This window comes from Ctenopharyngodon idella, chromosome 15, assembly GCF_019924925.1.
Source record: "Ctenopharyngodon idella isolate HZGC_01 chromosome 15, HZGC01, whole genome shotgun sequence".
NCBI classification, from domain to species: domain Eukaryota; kingdom Metazoa; phylum Chordata; class Actinopteri; order Cypriniformes; family Xenocyprididae; genus Ctenopharyngodon; species Ctenopharyngodon idella.
This window is the reverse complement of record NC_067234.1, coordinates 9,865,502-9,880,958: the sequence shown is the minus strand read 5'-3', so window position 1 is coordinate 9,880,958 and position 15,457 is coordinate 9,865,502. Positions and strand designations below refer to the sequence as shown.

General features: G+C 40.6%; 1 protein-coding gene and 1 pseudogene across 1 annotated transcript in view; both read left to right on the top strand.

Annotated features, from left to right (window-relative positions):
• Positions 1–15,457, top strand: part of LOC127495352 (P2Y purinoceptor 14-like) — an 85,811-nt gene that overhangs the window by 53,342 nt on the left and 17,012 nt on the right. The window lies entirely within an intron of this gene.
• On the top strand, positions 6,847–8,446 carry LOC127495510 (P2Y purinoceptor 14-like; annotated as a pseudogene).

Here is a 15,457-nt window from a genome sequence, read left to right as displayed (position 1 = left end):
AGCAAGTCGTGGCATGGCAAAAGAGGTTGTTATGGACTTGGTATCGGTTATGGAATTGGTATTCTACAGGGTGAACTTGAAGTAATTGTGTTGACAATTAAAATAGAAAAGCCGTTTGAAATCCTTATGCTTTTTGTGGTTCATTTTAAACATCCCACCTTTACATCAGCTTATATTGTTATACAAGCAAGGGCACCCTAAATGTTTCTATTGATGATTAATGATTTGTGATTATAATTATTACGATTAATGATTTGTCATTTTTAGGGGCAAATTTGGTAAAAAAAAAAGTCAAAATAGATGCACTCGCTCACAAGGCAAGAACAGTATTTAGTGTTTTTTTTGTTTTGTTTTTTTTTAACTTGTTTAACAGAGTAAGGATGGAGAGGTTTTAGAGGTCTTCTCCGCATGAATGTGCAGGAATTTGAGCATTTGCTGGGATTGGTCTCTTCCCACATTATCAGGACACACACACACCTCAGAAGAGCAACCACTGCTAGGGAGAGGCTCTCTGTGACGCTTAGATTTTTGGCCACAGGTAAGAAAAATTGATGAATTACAAATACATACTGTTATAAAAGTGAAATTTCAAATTCAAGGTAAACTCAGAGCACGTCTTCCAAACTTGATGAAAAGCAGAGGAATGATGAAGCTGATGCTTTGTTTTAAGGTGATGGGAGCGTTTACAGGTTTGCGTGCACAGATAATGAGGCCAGACAGGGAAGATTGTACTTCTCGTTGGTTTCATATGGATTACATAAACAAAGATTTTTTTTTTTAAATATGACTTCATTTAAAAGTAGACACTTCAAGCTTTCTAAAGACATATCTCTCATGTCTGTGTTGCAAGTGTTCGCTGAGTTTCAGTTCATTTTTGAAAGGCATTTCAGAAAAAAAATGAAAGGATTTAATTTTTATATACGATTTCATTTCCGCCAGGAAAAATTTTCTGCCATTTTGAATTATGTCCAAAACCTACTTTTGCGAACTAGTCCTAGGCTTTTCGCCCAATCAGAACCAAAACAGTGCAGAAATATCCCCTGGAGTCTGAATATCAAAAGATATAAAAAAAAAGTTGAAATTTTGATTCACGGTCGCTAAGGGGTGCCAAAACGTTCTAAGCGGGTGGAGCCAATTTTACTAAAATGGCTATAACTCAAGAACGAAATGAGATATTTGCACCAAACTTGGTACACATGTGTAGGGGCTCAATCTTTGGTCACGATAAAAAATTGCGTCGATTGGACACTAGGTAGCACTATAACTTGAAAAAAACATGAAAACAGCTGTAACTATGCAACCGCTAGTCCGATCGTCTTGAAATTTGGCATGCAGTGTCTTGGTCTAATGGGGCATGATAGTCTATGGGGACACTAGTGTATCTCAAAAAACATGGCTGCCATAGGCCAATGAAGTTTGAGCACCTATTAGACAAGGTTAATGGAGGCCGATCGGAACGAAACTCGGTGGGCATGTTCGACTCATAGGCCTAGAGGTCTGTAAGAATTTTGAAAGAAATCAGCCACTAGTTGGCGCTAATGAGGTTTTACGCCTCAGTGATCACGTGATGTTTAAGATTTCCACATAATATGCATATCATTGGATAGATCTCCACATTCTGAACAACTTTGCCTCAAGAACCAATGTTGTCAATCAAATCGTTCATTAATTATTCGCGAATATGTGAAAAAACTACTTTTGCGAACTAGTCCTAGGTTTGGCCCGATCTGAACGAAACCAGTGCAGGACAATTCTCTGGACTCTCTAGATCAATAATTATCAAAAAAAAAATAAAACTGAACTTTACCCTTTGGGTCGCTATAACAGGGTCATTTAGAAAGTGGGCATTGCTAAATATACCCAAAATCCTATAAAGCCTAAACGAAAACTCAGAACTTCACGAAAATAGGGGAGCACATGCAGCATATGACTCTAAAGAAGCATGGCAATTTTTATGGAGATCGGACCATAGGTGGCGCTATAACTGTTAAAAACCTTTAAAAAACATATGTTTTTAATGGTTTTGGATGAAAATGTGTATAACTTTGGGTGTGGTCGACTTAGTTTCAAGGGAGTCATGTGCTTAAACTCCTGAAACCTTGCCGAGTCCAACGATACCAGACTTGCCAGGTTTCGGCTTATGGTTTGTGCAACGTTGTGATTTAGCGCTTAAACTTTTGCGAATATCTTCAAAATCATTAGTCCGATTGAGACGAAACCAGCATAGGAAACATGGAACCTAAGTTGATTTATTAAGCTAAAATGCCCCAATGTCAAAATTCTGATAGGAAGTTGCAAAAAAATCCAATCAAAGATGTTCTTGGGTCATTTTTTATGCTCTCATATATATATCTATAACTTCAAAACAAAATGAGATATTTTCATCAAAATTAACACGCGTATGTATGGGCACACTCTGAGGACACCCAAAAAAAGTAGTGCAGACCGGGCAATAGGTGGCTCTATAACTGTCAAAAAAGCCTTTAAAAAACATATTTTTCCTTAGTAAATTGCCTGAAACTGTCATTTTATGCCACCAGATGGCAGCAGAAGGCCACTAATATAGTTCAAGGTTTTGTCATTTAAAATCCCTTTTAAGCTATATAAATCCTTATAATAACATTACAAATCACATTTTGTCAAGGTTTACCACTTGACACATTTTGTCAAGGTTTACCACATTTGTTCATTTGTTGTATGTTTTTGCAATAATATAACATTACAATTACATTGAGACCTGAAAATGATGATTTTTACAGGGGAAACCTGGAATCTGCATTTTCTTACCTCATTGTTGATTTCAAATATCCATTTCTGCAACAAAATGTGTGTGTAGGCACGTTTAATTAATGGAGTAAACATGGAAAATAAACTTAAAACAAAACAGACACTTTTAAAAGGAAAGTGAGCCAATAAGAGGTCCTCTGCTGCCACCTGCTGTCTAAAATAGTAATTTTGTCATACTACTCACTAATATTGTTCTATAATTCATATTTAAACATAATTAGACATTTACTATCAATTCTTTGCCAAAATTCATCACTTCCGTTACTTTTGAGTGTTAGTTTTAACAGTTGTGCCATATTGAGTAAAATGAAACCTGAAAATGTTTTACTGAGATTTGCAGAAAACATCTTTACCCATCATGTATTTCAAATACTGAATCTACAAGAAAAGATGTGTGTGTCTGTGTTTGTGTGTGTTTGTGTGTGTGTGTAAGCATGCTTAGTATGTATCAAGTATTATTGTTTAAGCCTTTTCTTTCTCTGTGTTTATTTTAGCATATATCATAGCTGTTCCTCTATGATTTAAGTGGTTACATGCTTGCTAAATAAAACAATTCCTTTTTTACGCACATGTGCTTAAAGGCCTTAAATGCTTGAACCCCGGTAAATGCTGTAGTGAAAAAAAATGTAGTGGGATTTTTTTTTATTGTTTATCATTTATTTTCTTGATGCATTGATTCTTGTTTTCTCTGTGTCTTGTGTGACATTCCAAACAGCTTGTTCAGTGGAAAATTACTGCTTATGCGGTTGTATTTTAAGAAGCACTTCTGAAACTATCAAAGGAAGAGAGGCAAGGGTGCAAATGCTTTTGTCTAGACAGTCCCCTCTCTTTTTTTTTATTCTTCTGATCTGTATATGGTAACATGTGTTATGATTGGTTTGGGGTAACAAGGAACAATAAGAGGGGTATATAAGACACTGGGTGAGGGCATTCTTCTCTGTAGAACTCTGTTGATTTTATTCTTGCAAGAAGGTTGTTCAGTGCTGATACAAAGACATTTCCTGAGTGTTTGTTTCATTACATTCTCACTAAAGGAATTAAATTATTTTCCGCAACACTCCAAAACTGCGGAATGCACTAGCAGCTGATATTAGAGAAGCGCATATTCATTTTCTTTTTAAGTCTTATCTTAAGACATTTTTTCAGAATAGCTTTTATTTGATTTTTAGTTTATTATTTTGATATTGTATGTTAATATTCTTTTTATATATATATTTATTGTTTTGTGTCAGCACCTTGATAAACTTGCTTTAAAGCCACTACATAAAAAATAAAGTTTATTATTATTATTATGGTAACACTTTATTTTAGGGTCTTTTAACTAGTTGCCTATTAGCATGCATATTACTAGAATATTGGCTATTTATTAGTACTTATTAAGCACATATTAATGCCTTATTCTGCATGACCTTATTCTACATCCGTAATCCTACCCAATACCTAAACTTAACAACTACCTTACTAACTATTAATAAGCAGTAAATTAGGAGTTTATTGAGGGAAAAGTCGTAGTTAATAGTTTATATGTGTTCCCTATACTAAAGTGTTACCATTATTATTATTATTGTTGTTGTTGTTGAAATGACAACTTTCCCTAATATACAGGGGTTGAACAATGAAAGCTGTTGATCAACTTCTATAGATGCACTATAGAGAGCATCTTGACTAATTGTATGACAGCCTGGTATAGCAGCTGCACGTCCAAACCTCTTCTGTTTCGTTTAATCACACAAGGTGTCACTGTAGCCTTAAAGCTTCAGCACTGCAACTCGAGCTCGATTGCTGATGTCTGAGGTAAAACACGGATGTATACAGACAAAGAAATGTAGAAATAAAGAAATGTAGAAATAAATAAATGCATAAATAAATAAATGTGGAAAAAATACAATTATACATAAATAAGGAAATAAAAGTATAAATACTTGTTTTTTTTTGTTTTGTTTTGTTTTGTTTTTTAATGTATTTTTGTTATTTTACATTTCTTCTTATATTTTTTACATATTTATTTATTGTTTTTGTAGGTTTGGCCCTTCATATATAGTGTATTGGAGGCAATTCCGGACAGTTTCTGAGTATATATATTATATATATATATATATATATATATATATATATATATATATACTCAGAATTTTTATATATATATATATATATATATATATATAAAACATTCACAGTATATTGCAGTAGGCTGCTTTATAGGAAATGGCAAATACTGCCCAGAATGCATTGCTTCCAACAGTATATTACTGCCATAATGGAAACCATTGATACTGTCAGAATTTGGATGTTTTTACAGCAATTTTTTTGTATATGACATTGAAAATTAGAATGTTTTCTTCTTATCAGTGTCTGTCTCTTGCTTGCTTTTCTAGATGGATTCTGCAGTGCCTGCAACCATCTTCACCGCTTCCCCAGTTGATAAAAATAAACCAAACATAACCAACACAACAGATGTTTCCTGTGAATTTACAGAGGTCTCGGCCCACCCTGTTTTCATATTTAGCTACTCACTAGTGTGCAGACGTACACACTTTTCTTTGTCAGATTACTGCAGGTTTTTGGAAATCTAAGCTATTCTTGCAGCTTGCCATTCTAAATTAAAGGATTTGGACGATAACTGGTATATGTAAATGATATTAATTAGGTGTCGTTTACAACGTGGAGAACTGAAATCATTCAGTTGTGCGCAAGTTCAAGATCATTTGCGATTTATAGATTTCACATCGGAAAGAGAGGCGTACGCTCATTTTCTGTGTGTACGTTCATTCTATGAATCACACGTACGTCTGAGAAATGATCATAAGATCAAATTTAGGACGGTTTCTGCGCAACATTTTATAAATGAGGCCCCAGGTCTCTATAATGCATCTAATCACACTTAACTGCATAAAATCAGAATTGCTACTTATATATCACATGAGATTGTGTTAACTAAAATGTCCATAATTTACCACATTTTAAAAAAGATTATGGAAACATTCAAATACATTCTCTCAGCAAAGAATGTAAGTAACCTAGCAACCACCCAAAACACCAAGGCAACCACATTGCAATGTGCAAAAAGAACTTGTGCAATGTGCAATGTGCAAGTACCCACTCTGCCATGCTGAGGGAATAACTGCCTAAATGGCTAAGATAAGCAAAAAGAAGGCTCAACGGACTTAGATGCCGTAGACCAATCCCTCTCTCAGGTCAAACACAGGGCTGTCAGTGACACTATTCCCTAAGGCCACAACCTAGGCCCATGCCCTATGAAAGGAAGAACCCTTACCGGGACGAAACAGTGTCTGCCCCAGGGCAGAGCTCAAGGTCTGGTAATGCCAGTCTCTGACAGGCCTTATACAGGCAAAGATAAAGTGAATTCCTTCGCCTTGTCACTATACAAGGGGGATCTGGTTCAATCCCTGAGGACTGCAGGAGAGCTGAAAAGACATGCTCAATCCTGCCTGACTCAAAGTCAGCATCTCTGAGCCAAATACAATTTGGGCCCGAGACGGGTCCAATCAAAGACAGATTACCAAGGTGGCCTCACCGGGGGTTGAACACTTGATGTCACTGTCTAGCTCAGGTGAGCGGAGGCCTCAGGAGAAGTACTCTCTATAGTGAGAGGAGGCGAAACCACAGGAGTGAGGAGGAGGAGGTGAGGAGGCCTCACAGAGGGCTGACCACTTGATGTCACCGTCTAGCTTGAGCCCAGGTGAGCATAGGCCTCAGCAGGATGACTTTCTATAATAAGAAAAGGCCAAACACAAACTGAAAGGAGGACAGGATTTTATTCATTATTATAGGACTACAACAACATAAAAGGAACACAATATTCAGAGATCACTGAACAATGCCACTGTATGATGATGAAATGATCAACAATGTGCAACCAAATTAATTTTATCAGATTTTTTTCTAGCAAAACTGCTTCAAAAACACACAACTTCAATAATTGAAAAAAAATTAAAGCTTAAACATCATGGGTCAGGAACACAACTAAAGCAAGCGTTTACCTCCATAACGGTGACTTCAAACTTTATTATTTTTAATAAAACATCAGCACCTCATTAAGATGTTTTGAATGAAAGAAATAAAGTCAGACTGGTTTGTAATTGAAGATGCTGAGATCTAGAGAGATATGTTAGTGTTTAATGTTCTGTTTCTGTTATCTGAGTTTTGTGAGGTTACCATTGTGCTGGAGAGTAGAGCCTGTGCTTCAGTCAGTGATGAGCCAGAAACATTGTTGTTGTGCTGTATGTTGTTTTATTTAAAGGCTGCAGTAACTGTGTTGTTTCTGATGCAGTGATACGGTGGTTACATTAGCTCATGCATGTGCTGTTGTCAGCTAATGACTTATTGCAAGAGATCTGTGTTTTAAGGAAACGATTTCATAATAGTAATCCAGAAAATACCTGTAAAGAGCTTTTTTTTTTTTTTTCTAAGACATTTAAGAAAAATTAGTTTTTGTTTGAACAGCCACTTTTGTTAGTCAATTTAGCTCTAATTTTCAATTCAGTTTTTTTAACAAGGGCAGCAGGGATGTTCACAGAACATTTCCAAATAAAATATGGTTCCCTAAACGTTTAGAGAATGTTTTGAATGTTCTGTGAAGGTCCGCTAAATAACGTCCCCCAAACCTTAAAAGAACTCCACATCGTGACCGCCTGTGAACGCACTGGGAACGTTACTAGGCAACATCCTTAACACCAGTAGGGACGTTCTGAAAATGTTCAGGGAACGTAAAATTTCTAGCGGGGGGTTTATTGTAGATAGTACATTAGAGCATTAACCTTTTAGTGCCACTCACCAGATATTTCATTGCCAGAATGTTGCCAGATTCACATTCATCTGTTCTATAAAATAAAACTAGAAAAGCCTAGCAACATTCACTGGACATGCGGTGAAATGTGCAAGAAGCAACATAATATCCTTTTGCAGAAACATCACCACAGGCACATTTTTCCAAGCCTAGGTTGATATATGTGTATGTGACACACTGTGAATTATTCTCACAGTGAAATGCAAATTGATATTAACAGCATTCTGAGTACTTCACTTTGTCATCTCAGGTACCTGAAGATTGTTCGGCCATTGGAGACTCATGCTCTGCAGACGGTCCGTACTGCCCACCACATTTCTGCAGCTACTTGGCTCTCCTTGTTAGCCATATCTTCCATCTACCTGATTCTCTTTCTTCAGACCACCTGGGGTCGAAAGCTTGATGAATTTCCTTGCGAATCCCATCACAGTCTCAAGCTCAGTGTGGCCTACAAAATCATCCACTGTTCATCCATTGTAGTCTTCATGTTTGTGCTAATGTCTCTGGTTTTTCTTTATTGGAAGACTCTGCAAAAGATCCGTCAAACTCAGTTGTCCACACAAACCACATCTAACAGCCATAAGTTTAACAAGTCTAAACGCAACACTCTTGTTCTAGTGGTCGTTTTCTGCATGTACTTTGTGCCCTATCATCTGGTGAGACTGCCTTATGTGTTCAGCAGTGATTGTACAACAGCTCAAGCTTTGTTCCTTTGTGAAGGAACTGACTATCTTAATTTCAGTGCTGAATGTCTGTTTTGATCCTCTTATATACTTCATCTTCTGCAAGGCCTTTAGAGCCCAGCCCAGGAAGAAGAAAGATTTGCAAAGATCCAGTGAAGATCAAACATGAAACAGCTACTGTAATTTACTGAAATATTTGTAATTTATACATTAAAAATTGTTTTGTCAGAATGTCAAAAGATCAACGATTTTGTTTTTAGATGAGCATGAGACGAAGACTACTCATGATAGTTTTCTGTAAGTGTTTTAATTATGTATGGTATGTGTCACTCCTCTCAGTGTATTTCGGCATCTTGACCTGCAGAGAATCCTGACCCTCATTGGCTGCAGCCTTTGTAGATACACTAGTAATGGCACGATCACTAGCTGGAGTGCCCTTGATAGTCACCAGAGGGCACTCCACCCCCGACTGTTGCCACACCATCAAGGACCCAATTTCCCAATTCATTAGCCATGATTGTTCTCGTGTTTGTCAGTAGCATCATCACCTCTAATCTATAAAAGCCAGGTTCTCTCATTTACTCATCGCTAGATCTTGCTAATGTTTGTACTGCAGTCAGTATTTATTAAAAGGATAATCCACAGTCATAATCCAAAAACAGGCAGAAGGTCAAAACCAAAGGGTAGTGATGTTATGTTCTGCGTCGAGGCTTCGGAGCGTGTCGAGAAATCCCGGAAGCTTTCAGTGAAGCGCGTATTGAGGCTTGTATCACTTTAGACCAATGACGTTGTTGATGATGTCCGAAGCCTCGCTTCTGATTTGAATCTTGGCGTGACATTGTGACAGATATATTAACCCATGAGATCCCCTCAAAATGTGTGGTTTTAGAATAATAATATCGCCCCATTCATTTTAAGCCAATTCGTTTATTATACAGTTATGTTATACAATCATTATATACCACCAGAAAATACACATTATATTCATATAAATAGATTAGTCTATGTGGTAATTGATTTTTTTCTTCACTGTCATTTCTAAGCCTTAACTGGCGCAAAATACAGTGTATCAGATCACATCAGGTCATCTGTAATGTATCTGCTTGTTTTACAGTCTTTGACCACCAGGTGGTATTATGAGGAAATGAAGCCTCAAGAAATGAACCCTTTTGTGAACCACTTGTACAGTGTACATATTAGGACATCCTCACACATCTTCAGACTAAAAGGCTTCAGTCATTGGACAAACCTGCATCACGCCTCAGACTGAAAGGCTTCAGGTCTCAGGAAAAATTATGTCAGGTATCAGGTCTCGTACAATTAGGCATCAGACGAAACTACCTCAGAATAAAAGGCATCAGATGAAAAGGTATCGGATGAAACGGACTAAGACAAAAAGGCATCAGACTTAAAAGGCATCAGGTTTTTTCTTTTTTTGGCTATGATTTTTTATTTTTTTTTTTGTATAATTTTATATTGGCTTTTATCCCATCATAATGCAATCCTTCCGTTATCTTTTTCTTTCTCCCCCCTTTTTATATTTATATGTAACTATTCCCAAATTGATGTAAGGTGTGTGTGTGTGTGTGTGTGTGTGCATGTTAATTATGTAGAATCTATCTATTGATGGTATTCATGTAGGCTATTTATGTAATCCCTTAGCAATGTTATTTATGTTATTGTTATGAATCTATATGCTACCTTATGATATTTTATTCTTACAGCTTTAATTAAATATTAGACTGGTTAGGTTCTATACAGAAAAGAACATGGCGATTTTCACATTTTTTTTTTTCTTTTTTCACAAAAACAGCAATTATCTGAATTAAAATGTAATCGACTCTTTGACAGTAGGTGGCGCTGGAACAGCAGAAATAAGGCCGTTTCCTTGGTAACCTCTGTACACAAAGTAGCTGTGCTTATAACAACGCAGTCTAACAGCTAGAACGATTTTTTACTTCCCTTATGAAAATTAACCATGGTTTTACTACAAATAATGTTATTGTAGTTAACCATGGTAACCACAAATTAACACTATAGTTTATGGTATTTGTAGTAAAACTATTGTTAAACAAATAGTATCAATCTGACAAAAAACGTCTCAGGTTATCCATGGTTCCCTGAGAACAGGGAACGAGACACTGCGTTCGGAAATGCATTGGGGAACGCCATCACGTGAACCGGTGTCTGAAAGCAATTGTCAAATCCTACCAATCCTATTGGCCGGCGACAGCCTATGACGTCATCATAGCACAACCCGGAAGTATATAAGGGGCGCCTAGAGAACCAGTCAGTGCCTTATAGTCTGAAGGGACTGTTCAGCAGGCAGCTCCGATGCATGGCTGGGAAATGCAGTGTCTCATTCCCTGTTCTCAGGGAACCATGGTTACATACGTAACCGGAGACGTTCCCTTTCGAAAGGGAACTCTACACTGCATTCGGAAACGCATTGGGGAACGATATACACACGTTGCCATGCTGAGGGGAATGCATGCCAAATAGCTAGACAAATGTCAGAACTAACAGCTTCAACTGAAGTGCCAGAACCACTCCCCCTACGGGTCACGCATAGGCTGTCAGTGATAGCATTCCCTATGGCCAACAGCCCAAGCTATAAGCCTCAAAGAGGCCGCCCGAGTGAACCCTAGTCAGTCACTTGTCAGGGGAAAGTACTCGACCCTGATTGCCACCAGGGAGGCCTGACCTGGTCTACTTTACAGAAACCTAGTCTTGGCCAACAACCTGTCTGATCACAGAGTCTCCAATCACATTTCTTCAGAAAAGATATCCAGTAAGAGTGACTGCAAAAGAGGCAGAAACTAACTCAGACCAGAGCGTAGAGACGGGCATCCCAGAGAGCAAGACTCAGCTTAGCGCTTTTTTACCCTTACTAATGAGGGGAGTAATACTCTGCTCAATCCTAGGATCTACTCAGCGCGTGATTATTTGCACTGAGGAGGCTGTGCACTCCAAGGGAACCCAACAAGGGGAGTACATTTAACAGCCTGGGGGCTGATCCTCAATAGGGAGGCCTCAGAGAGGCCTTCAACCACTGACCAGCTTAGGGAGCTAAGTACTTTGCAGAACAACCCTCAAAAGAGGGGAGTACAGAGCTCGACCTAACAGATAAACCGTACTGTAGGCACAAAATCATGGAGGCCCAAGAGGGGGCCTGCCACATGACACAAATTCTACATGTGTAGAAATACATTACAGCAGCCTTGCTAAAGGCCAGCATGCGCTCAGTCTGCTTAGAGAACACCCAGAAATGGGAGGAGGAAGCTTAAAGGGAGGCCTGTGAAGGCCACACACCTGAACAGCTTGCTTGCTGATAAGCAAATCCAGCAGACTAGACTGAGGGTTCCCACATAACAGTCTACCGAACACAATCCGATGAGCAGTGCACTCAGTTAAAACACTTTTTACTCTTTAAAGCAAGAGGAGCACAACATACGCCCACACGCCCTGCAGGAGGCCCAAAAAAGGGCCTACGACTTCCAGACACGTGGCATCAGCTCACAGCAGTGTTCTGAGCTCTAAGGGAACCAAGTAGAATAATCAAACTTATCAAGTGAGGTTAACTAGCTTAATTCAACCTGAGCCAACATACCACCAGGTCATGTACTCGGTAAAAACACCTTTTTACTCTTAAAGCAAGAGGAGTACAAACCTATGCCATCATGCTCTGAAGGAGGCCCAAACGGGACCTACAACTCAGAATGACATGTGGCGTCACTTCTAGTGGCAATTACTAAGCTCTCAGGGAGCCACATATAGAACCAAACTATTCAGTGAGGTTAACTAATAGTTTAGCCTGAGCTTAATATCAAACAACACATTCCAACAGGCAATGTACTCAGTAAAGCACTTAACACTCTTAAAGCAGAGGAGTACAAAAAACTCCGCCAACATGCTCCAAAAGGAGGCCCAGATTGGGCCTGCTACTCCAGGAGACACGGGCGTCAGCCAGTGGCAGTGTCAACACCCACAACAAGCCTGCGCCATCATGTTCTTAGAGGAGGCACAAACCAGGGCCTGCGACTCCAGAAGACACATGGCGTCTGTCTAAGCTCTAAAGGAGCCTAATCTGAGAACCAAACAGTAAAGTGAGGTTACCTAGCTAAACTCAACCTGAGCTTAAATCTACACATTCCAACAGGCAATGTACTCAGTACCAAAACTGTAAACCCTGAAGTAGGGGAGTACAAAGAAATATGTTATCGTGCTCTGAAGGAGGCCCAAAACCGGCCTACCTACCTCAACAGACACTGGCATAAACCTGTGGCAGTGTCTAAATTCTAAGTGAGCGAAACTCTGACCAAAAACATCCACCAACAAGAGCTGGTGACACTTACAAGCTACAGTGCTTAGAAAGAGGCTTATCTGACGAAAGCCTTCAACTCCAAATAATGCAACAGAATTCTTGTGGCAGTGTTTGAACTATAAGGGAGCTAACAAAGGAACCAAACTGACTAGTGAGGTTCCCAAGGCGAACTCAACCTAAGCTATGCATTCCAGCAGGCCATGTACTCAGTAAACACCTTTACTCTTAATGCAAGGGGAGTACAAATAATCACCACGCTCTGAAGGAGGCCATAAACAAGCTTACTACTACAGAAACAGGTGCTAACCTGTGGCAGCAATAGAGTATAGCTCACATTGTGTAGGGCAAAAACTAGAACTTAAAGCATAAAAGTGATGCTTTATTTCCATTTATGCCATCCTGAACACAAAGATGGGTGCCTTGTACCAACCAGAAGTTTACACATCTGTACTGAACCCTAGGGAATGGGAGCTGGATAAAGCTGACACCGTTACACTCAAACTTGAATGTTAATTCAAGGGGTTCAAGGGAAAGGCAAACACAGTATGAATGAAAATTCTAGACAAGTGGGGCCTACGCAACACTAGCATTCTCTTATCCACCCAAAAGATAAGGGGCCTACCACCTGAGACAACGGCACCAGGGAGGCTAATGATAGCCTGCTACCTTAGCTGCTATCTATCTTGCACCTACACTAAAAGGGGTAAAGGGCTTTATGGCCTGACAACTTAGAAAGGCCAGAACTAGGAAACTATACAACCTAACAAGGGAAGTAATGATAAAAGGGGGAATGCAAAAACACCTAACCCTAGTTCTTAGCCTAGGCCAGCTAAGCTGTGGGCCCATAGGGCCACACATAAGCACAGATCTGCCTTGGGCTAAAACTCAGCCTCCAAACTCATGAGAGAAGAGGCTACTCTAAACTCTAAATTAAGAGCTCAAAGGAGCAAAGCTCAACCCAAGCCAACAATGTCAGGCAGCCCAGGAGGCTGACGCTAGACGTAGATCTATCTGAAGTAAAGAGTGCTAACCTCAAAACAACTCTAGCTATAACCAGAGGAGAAGCTACTCTACTAATGGTGGCTGTAAAGGTGGCCATTTTGTTTACCAAGCCAAAAACAATCGTTCAAGCCAGCCTAATGTTTTTTAAACTTCGGAGCCCTTAAAAACCCCTTATTCTAATTTTCCTCTCTACACGCCCAGGAAAAACCCATACAGGAAAACTTAAGGTCAGATATACTGTTATGTAAATATAGACCCAGCTTACCTTCCTGCGGCTCGAAAACCGAAGACTCCTATCGTGTAAGGGATGGAATCTAGGGTCCTTTAAGCCTAAAGGAGACTTTTTACTATCAAGCCAGAAGGTGGGCCATCAGAATCATATTCATCATGGGCCCTGTCCTCACCCTGACTGTAAGAAAGCCTGAGCGTTTTACATTTTAAAATTCCATGACCAGGAGGTGGAAGAAGAGAGGAGAGGGTAGAAGTGAACAGAGAGGAAACCAATCACTGACGCTGCTGACGTCTGTGGTTGATTACCTCCCTCAGATCCTGCTTCTTCTTCCTAGAGTCCCATCTTCTCTGGGACTTACTCCGAGGAGGAGGAGGTGCCCGAGAGGCAACACTGGAGAGGCTCAGACCCGATCCTGGGCCCAGACAGACAGGAGGTCCTGGCCCGTCCCGATTCGAGGATCGGAGACAGGGCCAGGACCTCTTGTCTGTCTGGGCCCAGGATCGGGTCTGAGCGGTATGCAGTTCTTAAATGCCGCCTAGCGCGCCTTCGCCTCTCTGAACTTTTTCACCACTGCCTCGACGGAGGTACCAAAAAGTTCAGAGGGCGAAACCGGTGCATTGAGGAGAAAGCCCTTTTCTTTCTTCCCGATGTCAGCCAGGTTCAAACACAGGTGTCTCTCCATGGCCACCATCGCTGCCATCAATCTTCCAATCGAAGCAGCGGTCTGCTTAGTGGCCTGGAGAGCCAGATCCGTGTTGCGGCGCAACTCTTCTACCGCCTCAGAGGACAGACCCTGCCCCTGATCCAGATCCTTCAGCAAGTCAGCTTGGTAGGCCTGTAACACCGCCATGGTGTGTAAGGCCGCACCAGCCTGACCCCCTGCTGCGTATGCCCTGCCATTCAAGCGAGAGGTCACTTTAAGGGGCTTAGAAGGCAGGACCGGAGCTTTCAGTATCGGGGCCTGCCCAGTGACGAGATAGTTTGCGAACGTCTCGTCAATAGGGGGCATCGACACATACCCATGTTGGCTCATTCCCTCCACATCAGCGAAATTCGCCAGCTGATGCAGATGAATACGAGCCGAATATGGGTTCTTCCATGCCTTCTCGATCTCCACATGAAGATCAGGAAGGAATGGAAGGCTCAAAGCTCACGTGGGCTGCTTTGTTATGGCGTGCGGCCCCTCTCTTAACGCGCTCCCATGGCAGCTGCAGTCTGCCAGAAGCGCGTTCCATAACTTCAAGCAGCTCCGCATACGCAGGGAAGGGAGGCTTTGAACTTTCAGCAGGCTCACCTGCTTCCTCTTCCTCTCAAGGCAGCCATCTCCTGCTCTCTTGGGCTTGCAGCCAGAAGAGCACTCGCTGCTGGATCTGACGATGTCAAAGACAAGACATCGTCATCATCCAACAGCTCACCCTCATCAGCTACAGAGGGTTGAGAGAGATTTACACCTCTCTCAGATTCCTCCGCGAGCTCCATCTGCGAGCCCCATGATTTCAGCTGCCTCTCTGCCTCAGCACGAGCGGGGCCAGAACCACCAGGCAGCGATGCCGGCTCCTCTCCCCTAGAGAAGAGGGCCAGACGAGAGCGGAGCGTTCTCATTGGTAAACGTTCACAATTCA